The 19,080-nt window shown below is 50.4% G+C and overlaps 1 protein-coding gene and 1 long non-coding RNA gene across 2 annotated transcripts in view; both read right to left on the bottom strand.

Moving 5' to 3' along the window:
• The window catches only part of LOC119453719 (gastrula zinc finger protein XlCGF8.2DB-like), a 489,906-nt gene that overhangs the window by 10,808 nt on the left and 460,018 nt on the right, over positions 1-19,080 (bottom strand). The window lies entirely within an intron of this gene.
• LOC125945958 (uncharacterized) overlaps positions 1-19,080 on the bottom strand; it is a 56,292-nt gene that overhangs the window by 1,677 nt on the left and 35,535 nt on the right. The gene's annotated exons all lie outside the window — the stretch shown is intronic.

Below are 19,080 nucleotides of genomic sequence, written 5' to 3'. Positions count from 1 at the left end.
GACAAGAAGACAGTGATGAAAGGGCTTCTTCGAGTGCACCCACACTGTTCAGGTTCACCACTCCTTATCCCTTTCAGGGCCCCCGACGGACAGGTACGTTTTCGCGTTTTGGACCCGTATCACTGACGTTAGATGGGAAAATTACGACCACACCAGGAAAGCATTTGTCATTATCTGTGTCATTCTTGCCCTTCTACATAACCAAAAATATACCGTTGTGCTCGTTTTACAATATCTAAGAAACAAAAATCTGACCCTGGAGGTGCATCACCTCTGAAAGAAACTGGCCCTGAAAGGGTTAAAAGTCCTGTCAGGTCAAACACAAGGCATCCACATAATCATGTACCTGAACAAACAAGAATTTCCTACAAGTAAAGCCACTAAGAGGTTAGAAAGACAAGACGTAATTCGCTTTTCTAGTGTACTGTAAATGTTAATGATATCAGAAGAATTAATTGATTAAAGAGGCAATACTTCAGGCAACAGGCAACACCAACATGTTTCAGTGAGACTTAACAATCAGAATTTATCATGATTGCGCACTTTCCTGGACACAATGGTCTTCTGAAAGAATAGTTAATTGATGAGCTCTGTTGTATGTTCACATAAAGGAATACCACATTAGGATGGTTACAGCAATGCACTGCAATGTCCCTACAACTTGCTAGATTACGCTGAACTATGCCTTGAAGTTTCTCTACAGTTCGATCAATACAATAGAGGATATGGTGACACTTGTGCTTCCAGATGCACCAGAACATAGTATGTATATTCCACATTCGGACTGCATTTAACACATACGGAACATTTTCATGGCCAGTGACTTATACAGCGGTATCACAGTGCTATGTTTTCATATTGCTGCTCAAGTGAACGGTCGGCACAAAGGACATGGAGCAGATGGGGCAGCGGTATGGTAACTAGCCCGTGTGAATGCACAAGTGATCATTCCGTTTGGACCTTAGCGAAAATCCTTCAAAGCACAAACAGCATTCAAACGGACACCCTCCTGTGAGGACACTGTTATGCACTTCCTGCTCACGCAGCCTTCCACTCACATAGTGGGATGTATGGTTAGTTCGAAAGGCTATTCAAGGGCAGCGCGACCGGCAATATAAGCTATACTCATTTAAAAATGTTGATAGATGACATACTAGTCCATTAAAGTGGAGGTTTTTCAATTTTTAGTATCTAGTGATTAGTGGAAACTTCAGTAGCACCCATACACAGTAAAAGTAATCGGTTTGGAGGGCTTCACAGTGCGCCAATTATTTGGTAGCCAATGAGCCAATTTAAGCCACCTGGGGTTCTTTAACGTGCACCCAAAGCACAGCACACGAGCCGTTTTTGCATTTTGCCCCCATCAAAACGCAGCCACCGCAGCCTGGATTCGATCCCACGTCCTCGGGCTTAGCAGTGCATCGCCAAAGCCTCTACGGCAACACCACAGGTGTTTTTTTTTTTTCGTTTTCTCAATCATTAGCGTGTTGAGGTAGTAGTTTTTGAATCCAAATTGAGTATGAATCAAAAGCGAATCAAATATTGCCAGACAAAATATAATATTTTCTAGTAGTTTTCAAATTATATAGGACAAGCTTTTCACTATATAAAGAAAACAATTTTCAAGTCCTGGCATTCAGAACATTAAACAGTTCGTCATTAAAATGCACAGTATGAAGCATGCTTTATTAAAAGCAAAAAAGGGAGCATTAGCAATAACTAAACAATTCGTTCACAACGTGAAAGCATCTTCGGGTCATACGCAGTCATGCGTTATCATATACAATATATAAATATAGCATTGTTTACCCATTATCTATGTGTGATATCATGACCAAATCAGAAAGGCGTGCAGAAAAGCATTTTTTATCTCGTTCGATTATCTCGTTCGAATGGTCACGGCAGATTGTCAGGAATTTCTGGGGTCTAGAAATGAACAGAACTCCTCAACCACACAGCGAAAGCAATTTATCTGTCAATCCATATCTTGATTGTGACAAATTTCTGGGGTCTAGAAATGGCCAGGACTCCTCAACCACAAAGCAAAAGCAATTGATCTGACACTACATAAAACGAAACCAATAAGAAAATAATATGAAACGCACTATAAGACCATGTTATACAAATTATTCTACCCCCAACTCCCAAAACACAGCAAACTATACTAAACAGCATTCAGACAAACAAGTATGGAAGTAAAACAGCAACGGTCTGAACATCCTTGATCGTCGTGGCTGGAGTTCCCGAGCGTGGCGTCAGACGATGGTCTTCGCAGCTTCACGAGATCGTACACGCCAGCTTCGGTGACGATGACCGACGGCGTGCCGCCTGTACCAACTTCTGTGACGATGACGCATGCATGCCGGCTGGATGCACGTGGCACCGCACGTGGTTGGCCTTGCACCCAGCTACTGCCTTCGCCAGTTGGCTGTTCCTGTGGCCCTTGCCATGGTCAGTGGACGGACACGTAAGCTGAACTTAGACAGACTCCCCGACCACCTTAATGCGTCAACATGGCATTCAAACATTGCAGCTTCGGCGCAAAATTCAGAGATTAAAGTTTCTTTTTCAGCTGAAGCACAGGAAACTAGCTTTAAATCCAGATGATTACACATCGCCCCTCCTCACCCGAGAAACAAGGCATCGCCACGCTGAGTCCCTTACCCCTTTCAGTGCCAGAACTAATGCGTTCAAATTTTCTTTTTTTCCACGCACGGTAAATGAGTGGAACATTCTTCCATCGGCGTGGTTACACAGCACCGAGATAATCGAGCAAATGGTTACATAGCACGTAGTTTTTTTTTTCTTTCTTCTTTTTTCTCTTTCTGCTTTGTTGGTATCTTGTTTCCTTATGCACTCATTTCTTATTGGGATGTTGTTGCCTTGTTTTTGGTACAGTATTTGGTACCTTTTCGCTACCCTGATTGTATAACCACGGCCGCTGGATAAAAAAAGGTGCGGCCTGCCGCATCGGGCACGTTGCAATGGGAGTAAATGTGACAGCCGTAGTTGCATTGTCGGCCGCTTGGCTTGGCCGAACGGCGCTAGTCATCGGCGATGGAACGCGCCGTCGGCTGGCACGCGCGACGGCGTTCCTAGCGCATTCCTGACGCATTTGCTATGCCAATGCCAGACAACAGCCCCCGATGTGTGGCGCCGCGGCGGATCACACCGTTTTCGATGCACGCGGCAGGCCGCACCTTTTTTTTATCCAGCGGCCTTGGTATAACCTAACCTAACAATTGGGTCCTTCATTGTAGAGCTTATGGGTGTGTAAAGGCATCCTCGTTTAATTTCGGTTTGTTGCCAATCTTTCTGCCTTATTTGGTTTTTGTTGTTGTTCTAGTACTTGGTGCAAATTCTATTGATCCCTCTGTATTGTATGTACGCGTATACTTGCATTACTTTAATATACCCACTCCTGCTAGGGCCTCTTGATGGACTGCAGTATTCTCTAAATAAAATAAAATAAGCTAGCTGGGTTCGTGGGACGATGCTACGGCACTGTAGTTGCAGCTCATAATTGGTAGCCATCTTCAGCCCTGTTGGCCCCTCTAACTCGGATTCATGCCACAGCACTGTCTTCAGAACACCGCTGGAGATGCATTGTGCCGAGCCATAGGCACATGTTTGCCCCGGTGACTTCGAACGCCGCCCCTCGTGCTCATGCGCTCGTGCTTCTCCCACCTTCTTTATTCTCTTCCTGTGTTGCCTGTGCCTTTTACTCATGACATACGATTCTTCTGTGATTCTCAAGCGTGTTCTTAACACCGTGATGAACTGCCATGACAGCATCATGTCCAAGAGTTGGAATAGCCGCCCTAAATGCCTTTAGGTACTACAATCTGTTGGATTTCTCTACCCAAACTGAACCGACACCTTCTATACAACAGCATGTTAAGTAACAAGAACTCAGACAGTTCAAAGGAGTTCTCTCCATTTCTAGACCCCAGAAATTCGTGACAATTGGTGATCCTGCCAGCATCCAATTTCCTGTCCGTCATGGATTTCCTGGGTATAGAGATGGACTTGGATAATATTTTCCGTTTAGCCAAAGAGCTAGGTTTTTCAAAGGAAGAAACTCTGTGACTAGTCATGGAGGAGAAAGAACGCGTCCGAAAGTGAGGGAGCTCGCGCTAAAGGAACGCGAAATGAAACGCAAAGAAGAACGTGCGGATGCGCAAGAAGCGCGTGCAATGAATGAACAATAAACTTTATTTGAAACAGTGACTTGTCAGTCGTGGTGGGAGGTGCATGCAAGAGAAAAAGAAATATTAGAGTTGAAAATGCCTTTGGCACAGGACACAGCATGCATCCGAGATGATCAGAGCGTTGCGTCTGTGTCCTCTGGCTTGCAGTCGCCGAGAGCCACCAAAATGTGTCCTCAGAAATTAATGATACCGTTCGATGACAAACGTGATCATTTGGACGCATATTTGCATCATTTTGAATGGACAACCATGGCACAGGGTTGGGACTGAAGTGAGTGGGCAACAGCCCTTAGTCTGTGTATGGTTGGAGAGGCTTCGAGTGTATTTGAAAGAATGACAGCATGTGACTCATATTGGACTATGATAAAGTTAAAAGGGCTTTGCTAAGAGATTGCAATTGACCACAGAAGCTTATCGCGAGCGGTTCCGAAACTGCAAGCCTGGGGACACTGAGACAGAAAAACAATTTGTGTGTCGCTTGTCTAACTATTTTGGTAGATGGATTGAGATGGCACACACTGCAAAAGTGTACGAGGGTATGCGCGATAGTATGGTATGTGAACGATCTTAGCGTTGCCTGTTGGTAGTCTTCAGCTGCGTGTGTTTCTTAAAGAAAGGAAAGTTGACTCACTCGATGAAGTAGCCAAGCATGCGGATCAGTACATGGAAGCTCAGGGGATTAGAAGCTCATAATGGCAACGGTTTGTATCAGAGTTGCGAGCCCTTAGAAGCCTAGGAAACACTAATGAAGGCACAGCCACAACAAAAGCAGATGATCCAAAGTACAAGCCCCAGGCCGTGGAATACATGTCGCAACCACAAATGTGCTTTCAACAACCACCCGCATGCACAAGTAGTGTGTCAGTTATGCAAGAGGAGAGGACACTGTGCAAATGAATGCAGATCAGGTACCTTGGGCAAAACAGCGTGCATAGTGGGCTCACAAGGAAAAAGTAAAGTAGATGCAAAGCACTGTACCAGTAACATAACGAAGCGGAACAGGACAACCAAGAAAACAAAGGAGCAATAAGTAAAAGCTGACTTTGTTCGAAAGGACCATCTCTACCAGTTGTCACAGGGGAGGTTCAAGGACAAAGGGTTAAAGTGTTAAAAGAGATACTGGCCCTAACAATGTATTGGTACGAACAGCTTTTGTGGATGAAGGGAATTTGACAGCAAGATCGGTATCAGTCATCCTGGTGGATGACTCTAAGAAACCTTCCAGAGGCTAGTATCAGAGTTGCGAGCCCTTACTACTCTGGTGACAATGCAGTTGGTGACGCAATGCAGTCGTAGAGGCATTGCGTAATCAAGGAGTACAGGAGGCATACGTGATTATCTTGGCAAATAACTACAAGGATTGCAAAGCAATCTTGGTTCTCCACAAGAAAAGTAGAAAGATAATCATCAAGAAAGAGGTCCAGGCAAAGAGACACAATCTCTCCAGTGCTATTCACTGCATGCTTAGAAGTATACAAGCTCTTAGACTGAAAAGGCTTAGGAGTGAGGATCAATGGCGAATATCTCGGCACCATGTCACTGACGTCAAATAGGAATGTGAGCACAATACCTGGAGAGATTTTGTCATTATCCGTGTCATTTCTGCCCTTCTACGTAACAAAAAGTAAACCGCTGTGTTCGTTTTATAATATCCAAGAAAAAGAAACGATGCTGCAGGTCAGTCACCTCTGAAAAAAAAAAAATGGCACTGAGAGGGTTACAAATGCTATCAGGTCAAACACAAGGCATCCACGTATTCATGCACCTAAACAAACAAGACTTTCCTACAGGTGAAGCCACTACGAGGCTAGAAAGACAACACGCAATTACCTTTTCTTGTGCACTGTAGACATTAATGATTTCAGAAGAACATTTAAACAGGCAGCTATTCATTTGGAGGACACCGAAATATTTCAGTGAGACCTCCCAATCAGAATTTACCCACAACTGAGCATTTTGCTGCACACACGTCTTCCATAGAAACAGGTGATGGATTAGCTTTGTTGTGCCTTCATATAAAGGTATACACACCTGCCAACCTGGGGACTGCGAAAATCGGGAGACTCATTGCACGGGGAGGGGGATCTCTCTCTCTATGCCGCGCATGCTATTAGTCTAGTCTGAAAGGTTAGACATATCTTGTCTGCAATTCAACTCAGATATATAAAGTATAAAGCGAACGCAATGCGTCGGGCACGAGACTGCCAATTTTTTGGCCAGTATCCTCTCCTTGAAGTGCTTGCATGCACAACAGTTCGCTTTCAACCCGCCCGCATTTCTCTAGGTTGCCACGACAGGGTAAAGCTGCGATGAGGTGTCACCGCTGCCGTCGACTGCAAAGGTGAAAACATGGCATCCGTAGCGCTTCGCATCTTCGCACTTCGGGAACATCTTGCGCAGAAGTGGCCCAACGTGATCATTCACCCTTAGCGGCAAATTGTACTCCGTGAGAAATCCAGTGAAAAGGCACTCTGCACGCACAACATTATCTTCATTGCTGTTGCCAAAGAAGTTGCTCACGGCTTTCTGCTTCTCAGCAGCACGAAGGAAGCTTTGGTGTTTGGCAGTCGCCAAATGCAGCTTTATGTCACCTTAGCCGCCGTGGGCCATGCTCACGCCGCATGCGCAAGTCGTGCAAAATAAGAATTGCTCGCGTTTCCTGGACCGCACGAAACACGGGAATTTTGACGTACAAGACTTCAAGAAACACTGTAGTTTTTAGGCTTCGACGACACCATGCTGTCAAGAAAGCTGTGTAGAGCAAAATGTTATCACGCGCACTCATCAACGCACTGTTCTGATAAGTAGAGTGACCTAGGTCACTATACTGATAAGATCTGAACCGAGTTGAGTTTTGCACTCAAACGGATTGGATTCCAATCTGACTTCGGCTAGCTACCTAGCTCGTGATGGAAATCTCGATGCGGCTGTGCTGAACGACGTGGATTTAGTTTTTTTTTTTTTTTTTTCCCCGAAATCTTGGCTGGTTTTTTAGTCTATGATATTGGTTGGGGTAGTTTATTAGCCGTACCCGTACCATATAGTCGGGCCCCGAATACCACATCAAGATGTTTACAGTAACGCGCTGCACAGTAGCGCACCCAGAATCTCTGCAAGGAGGGGGGGGGGGGGGGGGGGGTTGGAGGAAGCACTTTGGGCATAAAATGCAACTTTCTTGCTTTAGTCAGAGGAATCCAACCGCAAATAAAAGGCCCAATAATCATAATAACGATGACACCACGGATGTTGACTATGTTCATTTCTTCAGCGTTTTACTCAAAGTAACTTAAGAGTGATTGAATAAATACAAGACAATGATAAAGTGTTTTTCGTTACTCAGGATAATTCTACCTCAAGCCACCTTCCGACTTGTAATGACAATGTGAACAGAGCACTGAAGGTAGACGTTGGACTGGTAGGGCTAGAACCGTACAGGGGGGGGGGGGTTACACCCCCCCCCCCCCCCCCCAGCAATAACTAAGCAATTCATTCACAAACGCGAAGGCTCTTCAGAGCATATGCGGTCATGCATTATGATGTCAATTTATATAAGAAAGCGTTGTTGGCCAATTATCTCAGTATAACGCTATGATCGAATCAAATGCATGCAGTCTGCGGTGATGGCATGGCAAAGAAAAGCATTGTTTCTCTAGTTCGAATGGCCATGGCAGATGGCGCCAGGGCACGGGTGCTGCATGTACAAATTGCACCAAACAATACCGACTGGTGAATTACGTGTTTCAACAGCATCTTATTGCGAGGAATCGTTAACGCGGAAAAGTCTGGCCGTCTGAGTAATGCAGCATGGTTTAGTATGTTATGTCCACTGTGGATGGGATGAAAGTTTTCGCATTCTTGCTTGGATTTCTGTTTGGTCATGCACAGCCTATGACGTGAACTATTCAAAAGCAATTATAAAAATATTCGGTTTGTTCAACAGGGACAATTCAATTTGATGGCTGAAAAGGAAAGTGTCAATGGGATTCGAAGACCAAAATACAGAATTTAATTTGTTATTCAAAAGTTTCGGATATTTATGCACCCCCATCAATAATCTGATATGCGTTTGCTCAAAAATAAGGTTTTTAAAACCCACACATATTTTCACACAGAAAGCAATGATTCACTTGTGAGAAAGCTAAAGTGAGGGAAGCTTGACTAGCGACTGTGAGCTGACTACGCCAACGACCACACTTACCAATGCTCATCAGCGCAGTTGAGTCGTGTTCAGGAAAGGTGGAAGAGCGACAGAAGAGATGCGAGACAGGCTGTCGATGCAACAAAAGTTTGCGGCTGGCAGAGCACGCACACGGGTGCCACGAATCCACTTTTCTTTTATTGCGATAGCAATTATATGGACACTCAAAGCGGAATTCTGCCGTCGGCGTCGCCGTGAGGTTTTGTAGGACGTCAACGGCGATGAAATCGTCGCTGCGCGCCGTATGCTGTATGTGCGAGTGAAAGAGCGCGAGCGACGTGCACTTTCACGACGAGCGAACACACGGCGGAGAGCAGACGCGCATTCTGCGCCGTGCTCCCTGAAGGGCTGCAGAATGAAGCGTCTTTTTCCTCCTTTACAATCAGCATATATATATATATATAGAGAGAGAGAGAGAGAGAGCAAACGCGACTTCTTCCACCGCGCGAACGGCCGTAGGGGGACGGGAGGGAGGGAGGGAAGGGAGGCGACGTTTAGCTGCGGCACCAAATGCGTATTTATGTAAAATTGTGAGGCGAGAAGGTGGTAAAGGCTATAATACTTTGCAGACACGGTCGTCAGCGTGTGACGTATCCGCTACAATCGTTTGTTTAAAATGGCGAAACCTGGTGAGAGGCCTTTTCAAAAAAAGCACTAGTTTCTTTCGAGTTAATTAGGTACCATTTATATCCGCATACTCTCTTTGCTAACCTTTAGATAGTTGAAAGCATAGGGTGCCTGTAAGTATGCATGTGCACGATGAAATGAACATGCTCATGCTTGGGCACACTGCCCGCACCTCTGCCAATCCTTGCATTGTCAATGCTATCAGCATAGTCAGTGGGGAATGGGCTGGGAAAGCTCGAAACTACCTCCACTCATTACAAAAAAAAAAAAAAAAGACATTGGATGACCACCAAAAATCTTGTTTAGGTGTTCTATTGGACGGATAGCATGGTTGCAAACACAGCAGGTTTTGCAACATCATAGGGTACAAGGATAGTTCTTTTTTTAATGTTTGCTACAGCAGCAACTTACACTATGAGAGGTCTACAGCCTATAAAGAGAATAGTTCCCATTCAAGCTATACACCTTAACTGAACCACTGTCTGCAACCCAATAGTACAGTTCATGATACAAAGTGCTGCTTGACATTACAGAACACAAAGCAATGCTCAAAGGTCAGTATGTCTGTATACTGTGGCAGATGCTGCTCCAGCATTGCTCTCACTTTCATCCTTTGAGCTGTTTTACGCTCACAAATTAAGTCGTCATATATAGACAAATGAAAAAAAAAAAAAAAAAACTTCCCAAATATTTAGATAAATGGTGCAGAATATAGAAAAGATGATGCCAACTTTGCAAAGATGCACAGGAAATATGATGTGTTGCAGTGTAACAGCCAGCCTAAGTAAAAGAATCAGTGCAATCAGCCCTTTATAAAAAAAAGTAACATTGTAATGTAGTAATTGTCTTACCAAACAAAATGCAACAAGACAAATGGCATTGGCCAGCAAAAATTAAATATGCATCTATAATGAGTAGCAGGTGAACCATGTGAGATGATGATGCCAGTCACCAAAACGCAGGAATCTGTTAACAAGAGATAAAGAAAAAAAAGGAAAGTGTCTGAAGGGAAGATGTGCGAGGTGGGTTCCCAGGTTAATTAAATCATGTTGTTATGGAGATTATATGTGAACCGTGATAAAGGAGGAGGTCCCATAGTAAAACTGTCAGGGCAACCTCCTGTTAATGCACCAAAAATTGAGCAAGAGTCACCAACCAATCCATAAGCAGCAAGAAATATAAACACGATATAAACATAACAAAAAATATATTTAATAAGGCATTGCAATAAGCTATGCCAACATCAGAGAAGTATGAATCAAGAAAAGCAGTTTCCATGAAAAAAAAAAGAAACATCTTGAACAGCACTCACATTAAAATTGAACAAGCTTGGACAGCTCTTCAACATCCAAGAAAATCGTTGCAATTAAAGTTCTTTCATTCCATTTTTCATGATGAAACTGGTATTAAACTTTCTACATGATGAGCCTATACTACTTATCAGACAGAAATGATCATGCTAAAGGGGTTATAAGGTATTGTACAGATGTATTTGCACATTTTGCTTTGCTTTTACACTTCACGAGTGAAATCAGTCGGATGCAAGTACTGTGGATGTTCCCACAAGTGTATTTTCCTCATCCTTGGAAGATGTTTTAGTTTAATGTTCAAGTGACAGCTGTACCTGTCTGCTTCCCTGTTTTTCATTCCAGTTATTTTTTCGACCCACCTGCAATAATGCTGAATTGGGTGATGTAGGTACCTGAATAAATAAATACAGTACTACTGTAAAAAAAAAAAAAACAGATGAGCACATTGACAGGTACGAAACAAGTCAGAATTAAATACAAACAGCGAAGAGAACAGTGGTTGTGGACATGCCACTTTACAATCGTTTAGCGACATTCCCAGAAGAAGATATCCAGGACTGTTTCCCGATACACAGTGTTAATAGGCAGAGTTTGTTACCTTGTGGAGCCCTTGCGAAAGGCTTTGTGCAACATAATTTTTGCATTGTTACAGGTGGTGCTCTGCATAGGCTAAAAAGAACAATCAGCGGAATGCCATGCAGCTGTTAACTTAGCTGCTAAGGAGAGAGGAGACAAGATGAAAAATGTCACAGTTTCGCCCTAAGGGCGAAGCAATGAATGCGATAGCAACACAGCAATGTCATACGAAGTAAGGTGAGCGGTTTTGGTAGCAATATGAATTGTAGTAAACATGAGCTGATTAAGTAAGCAGGTGTGCTGCGGCGTAAGTAGACCGACATGAAGAGAGACTCGATGACCACCAGAAGGCGCGTGTGAAACCGTGATGTTGATGAGAAGCGCTTCCCGTGGGCAGAGCATGCGAAGGGACACACCTGTAGTGCTGCACTGCCGATCCGGGCAGCATTGCATGTGTAGCGTGCGTTGGAAAATGTGGCCCGACTATTACTAACTGAATGAACAAGCGTGTTGTGAGCGCGCACAAACAAACAGGAATAGATCACACTGAACGACTGCAGACAACGACTGTAAAAACGCTGGCAGCGAGCGTATATACGCCGCAGCGGGCGAAGGGACGTGCGGTCTATCGCTTCAACGGAAACTGAGCGGCGAATGCACGGCGCATAAAGGTCAGAGCCGCGTGGAGATACGAGACGGTGCGGACGAGCGACGAGCGCGGTTGTTGGCAGCGTAGAAGTGCGCCCCCCCCCCCCTGCGCTCCCTCCGGCGCTGGCTTCCCGCTTCCTTGCTTGCGCGTGGGTGATTGAGTGCGTACGCTCTCCGTGAAGCGCGCGTCCCTGCACGCTTCCGCTCGGGCATACGGCGCGCGGCGAAGATTTTATCTATAGGGAACCTCACGGCGACGGCGACGGCAGAAATCCGGTAGAAGTGTCCATATAATTGCTATCGCAATAAAAGAAGGCGATGGTTGCTGAGCAAGCCGTGTTGATGTGGACATGCACCAGTGCAGACGCATCTCCAGCTGTGCCCTGGGGACATGGACAAGCAGCATAGGAGACCTCGACCAGAGTGGGGCCAACCAGGAGATGGCCGGCAACAGATCTGGCTTCAGATCCCCAGCTACACTGCATCGTGGCACTGATCCAAAGTCCCATTCTAGTCGCAAGCAGCCGTCACCAGACACTGTCGAGTGCCACTGGACATGCACGAGTGCAGATGTACCTCCAGCTGTGCCCTGGCGACGTGGACAAGCAGCATAGGAGACCTCGAAGAGAGAAGGGCCAACCAGGAATTAGCCGGCAACAGATCCTGCTCCTGAGCCCCGGCTATAGTGCATCGTGGCACTGCTCTGCAGTTCCATTCTAGTCGCAAGCAGCCGTCACCACACACCGTCGAGTGCCACTGGACATGCACGAGTGCAGATGCATCTCCAGCTGCGCCCTGGCGACGTGGACAAGCAGCATAGGGGACCTCGACGAGAGAGGGGCCAACCAGGAATTAGCCAGCAACAGATCCTGCTCCTGAGCCCCTGCTACACTGCACCGTGGCACTGCTCCGCAGTCCTATTCTAGTCGCAAACAGCCGTCACCATACACCGTCGAGTGCCACTGGACATGCACGAGTGCAGATTCATCTCCAGATGCGCCCTGGCGACGTGGCCAAGCAGCATAGGAGACCTCGAAGAGAGAAGGGCCAACCAGGAATTAGCCGGCAACAGATCCTGCCCCTGAGCCCCTGCTACACTGCACCGTGGCACTGCTCCGCAGTCCTATTCTAGTCGCAAGCAGCCGTCACCACACACCGTCGAGTGCCACTGGACATGCACGAGTGCAGATTCATCTCCAGATGCGCCCTGGCGACGTGGCCAAGCAGCATAGGAGACCTCGAAGAGAGAAGGGCCAACCAGGAATTAGCCGGCAACAGATCCTGCTCTTGAGCCCCTGCTACACTGCACCGTGGCACTGCTCCGCAGTCCCATTCTAGTCGCAAGCAGCCATCACCACACACCGTCGAGTGCCACTGGACATGCACGAGTGAATATGCATCTCCAGCTGCGCCCTGGCGATGTGGACAAGCAGCATAGGGGACCTCGACGAGAGAGGGGCCAACCAGGAATTAGCCGGCAACAGATCCTGCCCCTGAGCCCCTGCTACACTGCACCGTGGCACTGCTCCGCAGTCCTATTCTAGTCGCAAGCAGCCGTCACCACACACCGTCGAGTGCCACTGGACATGCACGAGTGCAGATTCATCTCCAGATGCGCCCTGGCGACGTGGCCAAGCAGCATAGGAGACCTCGAAGAGAGAAGGGCCAACCAGGAATTAGCCGGCAACAGATCCTGCTCTTGAGCCCCTGCTACACTGCACCGTGGCACTGCTCCGCAGTCCCATTCTAGTCGCAAACAGCCATCACCACACACCGTCGAGTGCCACTGGACATGCACGAGTGAATATGCATCTCCAGCTGCGCCCTGGCGATGTGGACAAGCAGCATAGGGGACCTCGACGAGAGAGGGGCCAACCAGGAATTAGCCGGCAACAGATCCTGCCCCTGAGCCCCTGCTACACTGCACCGTGGCACTGCTCCGCAGTCCTATTCTAGTCGCAAGCAGCCGTCACCACACACCGTCGAGTGCCACTGGACATGCACGAGTGCAGATGCATCTCCAGCTGCGCCCTGGCGACGTGGCCAAGCAGCATAGGAGACCTCGAAGAGAGAAGGGCCAACCAGGAATTAGCCGGCAACAGATCCTGCTCTTGAGCCCCTGCTACACTGCACCGTGGCACTGCTCCGCAGTCCCATTCTAGTCGCAAACAGCCATCACCACACACCGTCGAGTGCCACTGGACATGCACGAGTGAATATGCATCTCCAGCTGCGCCCTGGCGATGTGGACAAGCAGCATAGGGGACCTCGACGAGAGAGGGGCCAACCAGGAATTAGCCGGCAACAGATCCTGCCCCTGAGCCCCTGCTACACTGCACCGTGGCACTGCTCCGCAGTCCTATTCTAGTCGCAAGCAGCCGTCACCACACACCGTCGAGTGCCACTGGACATGCACGAGTGCAGATGCATCTCCAGCTGCGCCCTGGCGACGAAGAAGAGCAGCATAGGAGACCTCGGCGAGAGAGGGGCCAACCAGGAATTAGCCAGCAACAGATCCTGCTCCTGAGCCCCTGCTACACTGCACCGTGGCACTGCTCCGCAGTCCCATTCTAGTCGCAAACAGCCATCACCACACACCGTCGAGTGCCACTGGACATGCACGAGTGAATATGCATCTCCAGCTGCGCCCTGGCGATGTGGACAAGCAGCATAGGGGACCTCGACGAGAGAGGGGCCAACCAGGAATTAGCCGGCAACAGATCCTGCCCCTGAGCCCCTGCTACACTGCACCGTGGCACTGCTCCGCAGTCCCATTCTAGTCGCAAACAGCCATCACCACACACCGTCGAGTGCCACTGGACATGCACGAGTGCAGATTCATCTCCAGATGCGCCCTGGCGACGTGGCCAAGCAGCATAGGAGACCTCGAAGAGAGAAGGGCCAACCAGGAATTAGCCGGCAACAGATCCTGCTCTTGAGCCCCTGCTACACTGCACCGTGGCACTGCTCCGCAGTCCCATTCTAGTCGCAAACAGCCATCACCACACACCGTCGAGTGCCACTGGACATGCACGAGTGAATATGCATCTCCAGCTGCGCCCTGGCGATGTGGACAAGCAGCATAGGGGACCTCGACGAGAGAGGGGCCAACCAGGAATTAGCCGGCAAGAGATCCTGCCCCTGAGCCCCTGCTACACTGCACCGTGGCACTGCTCCGCAGTCCTATTCTAGTCGCAAGCAGCCGTCACCACACACCGTCGAGTGCCACTGGACATGCACGAGTGCAGATGCATCTCCAGCTGCGCCCTGGCGACGAAGAAGAGCAGCATAGGAGACCTCGGCGAGAGAGGGGCCAACCAGGAATTAGCCAGCAACAGATCCTGCTCCTGAGCCCCTCCTACACTCCACCGTGGTACTGCTCCGCAGTCCTATTCTAGTCGCAAGCAGCCGTCACCAGACACCGTCGAGTGCCACTGGACATGCACGAGTGCAGATGCATCTCCAGCTGCGCCCTGGCGACGAAGAAGAGCAGCATAGGAGACCTCGACGAGAGAGGGGCCAACCAGGAATTAGCCAGCAACAGATCCTGCTCCTGAGCCCCTGCTACACTGCACCGTGGCACTGCTCCGCAGTCCTATTCTAGTCGCAAACAGCCGTCACCATACACCGTCGAGTGCCACTGGACATGCACGAGTGCAGATTCATCTCCAGATGCGCCCTGGCGACGTGGCCAAGCAGCATAGGAGACCTCGAAGAGAGAAGGGCCAACCAGGAATTAGCCGGCAACAGATCCTGCTCTTGAGCCCCTGCTACACTGCACCGTGGCACTGCTCCGCAGTCCCATTCTAGTCGCAAACAGCCATCACCACACACCGTCGAGTGCCACTGGACATGCACGAGTGAATATGCATCTCCAGCTGCGCCCTGGCGATGTGGACAAGCAGCATAGGGGACCTCGACGAGAGAGGGGCCAACCAGGAATTAGCCGGCAACAGATCCTGCCCCTGAGCCCCTGCTACACTGCACCGTGGCACTGCTCCGCAGTCCTATTCTAGTCGCAAGCAGCCGTCACCACACACCGTCGAGTGCCACTGGACATGCACGAGTGCAGATGCATCTCCAGCTGCGCCCTGGCGACGAAGAAGAGCAGCATAGGAGACCTCGGCGAGAGAGGGGCCAACCAGGAATTAGCCAGCAACAGATCCTGCTCCTGAGCCCCTCCTACACTCCACCGTGGTACTGCTCCGCAGTCCTATTCTAGTCGCAAGCAGCCGTCACCAGACACCGTCGAGTGCCACTGGACATGCACGAGTGCAGATGCATCTCCAGCTGCGCCCTGGCGACGAAGAAGAGCAGCATAGGAGACCTCGACGAGAGAGGGGCCAACCAGGAATTAGCCAGCAACAGATCCTGCTCCTGAGCCCCTCCTACACTCCACCGTGGTACTGCTCCGCAGTCCTATTCTAGTCGCAAGCAGCCGTCACCACACACCGTCGAGTGCCACTGGACATGCACGAGTGCAGATGCATCTCCAGCTGCGCCCTGGCGACGAAGAAGAGCAGCATAGGAGACCTCGACGAGAGAGGGGCCAACCAGGAATTAGCCAGCAACAGATCCTGCTCCTGAGCCCCTCCTACACTCCACCGTGGTACTGCTCCGCAGTCCTATTCTAGTCGCAAGCAGCCATCACCAGACACCGTCGAGTGCCACTGGACATGCACGAGTGCAGATGCATCTCCAGCGGCGCCCTGGCGACGTGGACAAGCATCATAGGAGACCTCGACGAGAGAGGGGCCAACCAGGAATTAGCCAGCAACAGATCCTGCTCCTGAGCCTCTCCTACACTCCACCGTGGTACTGCTCCGCAGTCCTATTCTGGTCGCAAGCAGCCGTCGTTACACACCGTCGAGTGCCACTGGACATGCACGAGTGCAGATGCATCTCCAGCTGCGCCCTGGCGACGAAGAAGAGCAGCATAGGAGACCTCGACGAGAGAGGGGCCAACCAGGAATTAGCCAGCAACAGATCCTGCTCCTGAGCCCCTCCTACACTCCACCGTGGTACTGCTCCGCAGTCCTATTCTAGTCGCAAGCAGCCATCACCAGACACCGTCGAGTGCCACTGGACATGCACGAGTGCAGATACATCTCCAGCTGCGCCCTGGCGACGCAGACAAGCAGCATAGGAGACCTCGACGAGAGAGGGGCCAACCAGGAATTAGCCGGCAACAGATCCTGCTCCTGAGCCCCGGCTATAGTGCATCGTGGCACTGCTCTGCAGTTCCATTCTAGTCGCAAGCAGCCGTCACCACACACCGTCGAGTGCCACTGGACATGCACGAGTGCAGATGCATCTCCAGCTGCGCCCTGGCGACGTGGACAAGCAGCATAGGGGACCTCGACGAGAGAGGGGCCAACCAGGAATTAGCCAGCAACAGATCCTGCTCCTGAGCCCCTGCTACACTGCACCGTGGCACTGCTCCGCAGTCCTATTCTAGTCGCAAACAGCCGTCACCATACACCGTCGAGTGCCACTGGACATGCACGAGTGCAGATTCATCTCCAGATGCGCCCTGGCGACGTGGCCAAGCAGCATAGGAGACCTCGAAGAGAGAAGGGCCAACCAGGAATTAGCCGGCAACAGATCCTGCTCTTGAGCCCCTGCTACACTGCACCGTGGCACTGCTCCGCAGTCCCATTCTAGTCGCAAGCAGCCATCACCACACACCGTCGAGTGCCACTGGACATGCACGAGTGAATATGCATCTCCAGCTGCGCCCTGGCGATGTGGACAAGCAGCATAGGGGACCTCGACGAGAGAGGGGCCAACCAGGAATTAGCCGGCAACAGATCCTGCCCCTGAGCCCCTGCTACACTGCACCGTGGCACTGCTCCGCAGTCCTATTCTAGTCGCAAGCAGCCGTCACCACACACCGTCGAGTGCCACTGGACATGCACGAGTGCAGATTCATCTCCAGATGCGCCCTGGCGACGTGGCCAAGCAGCATAGGAGACCTCGAAGAGAGAAGGGCCAACCAGGAATTAGCCGGCAACAGATCCTGCTCTTGAGCCCCTGCTACACTGCACCGTGGCACTGCTCCGCAGTCCCATTCTAGTCGCAAACAGCCATCACCACACACCGTCGAGTGCCACTGGACATGCACGAGTGAATATGCATCTCCAGCTGCGCCCTGGCGATGTGGACAAGCAGCATAGGGGACCTCGACGAGAGAGGGGCCAACCAGGAATTAGCCGGCAACAGATCCTGCCCCTGAGCCCCTGCTACACTGCACCGTGGCACTGCTCCGCAGTCCTATTCTAGTCGCAAGCAGCCGTCACCACACACCGTCGAGTGCCACTGGACATGCACGAGTGCAGATGCATCTCCAGCTGCGCCCTGGCGACGTGGCCAAGCAGCATAGGAGACCTCGAAGAGAGAAGGGCCAACCAGGAATTAGCCGGCAACAGATCCTGCTCTTGAGCCCCTGCTACACTGCACCGTGGCACTGCTCCGCAGTCCCATTCTAGTCGCAAACAGCCATCACCACACACCGTCGAGTGCCACTGGACATGCACGAGTGAATATGCATCTCCAGCTGCGCCCTGGCGATGTGGACAAGCAGCATAGGGGACCTCGACGAGAGAGGGGCCAACCAGGAATTAGCCGGCAACAGATCCTGCCCCTGAGCCCCTGCTACACTGCACCGTGGCACTGCTCCGCAGTCCTATTCTAGTCGCAAGCAGCCGTCACCATACACCGTCGAGTGCCACTGGACATGCACGAGTGCAGATTCATCTCCAGATGCGCCCTGGCGACGTGGCCAAGCAGCATAGGAGACCTCGAAGAGAGAAGGGCCAACCAGGAATTAGCCGGCAACAGATCCTGCTCTTGAGCCCCTGCTACACTGCACCGTGGCACTGCTCCGCAGTCCCATTCTAGTCGCAAACAGCCATCACCACACACCGTCGAGTGCCACTGGACATGCACGAGTGAATATGCATCTCCAGCTGCGCCCTGGCGATGTGGACAAGCAGCATAGGGGACCTCGACGAGAGAGGGGCCAACCAGGAATTAGCCGGCAACAGATCCTGCCCCTGAGCCCCTGCTACACTGCACCGTGGCACTGCTCCGCAGTCCTATTCTAGTCGCAAGCAGCCGTCACCACACACCGTCGAGTGCCACTGGACATGCACGAGTGCAGATGCATCTCCAGCTGCGCCCTGGCGACGAAGAAGAGCAGCATAGGAGACCTCGGCGAGAGAGGGGCCAACCAGGAATTAGCCAGCAACAGATCCTGCTCCTGAGCCCCTCCTACACTCCACCGTGGTACTGCTCCGCAGTAATATTCTAGTCGCAAGCAGCCGTCACCAGACACCGTCGAGTGCCACTGGACATGCACGAGTGCAGATGCATCTCCAGCTGCGCCCTGGCGACGAAGAAGAGCAGCATAGGAGACCTCGACGAGAGAGGGGCCAACCAGGAATTAGCCAGCAACAGATCCTGCTCCTGAGCCCCTGCTACACTGCACCGTGGCACTGCTCCGCAGTCC

Source organism: Dermacentor silvarum, chromosome 5 (genome assembly GCF_013339745.2).
Source record: "Dermacentor silvarum isolate Dsil-2018 chromosome 5, BIME_Dsil_1.4, whole genome shotgun sequence".
Lineage (NCBI taxonomy): Eukaryota > Metazoa > Arthropoda > Arachnida > Ixodida > Ixodidae > Dermacentor > Dermacentor silvarum.
Note: the sequence above shows the minus strand (reverse complement) of the source record. Positions and strands in the feature narration are given on the sequence as shown.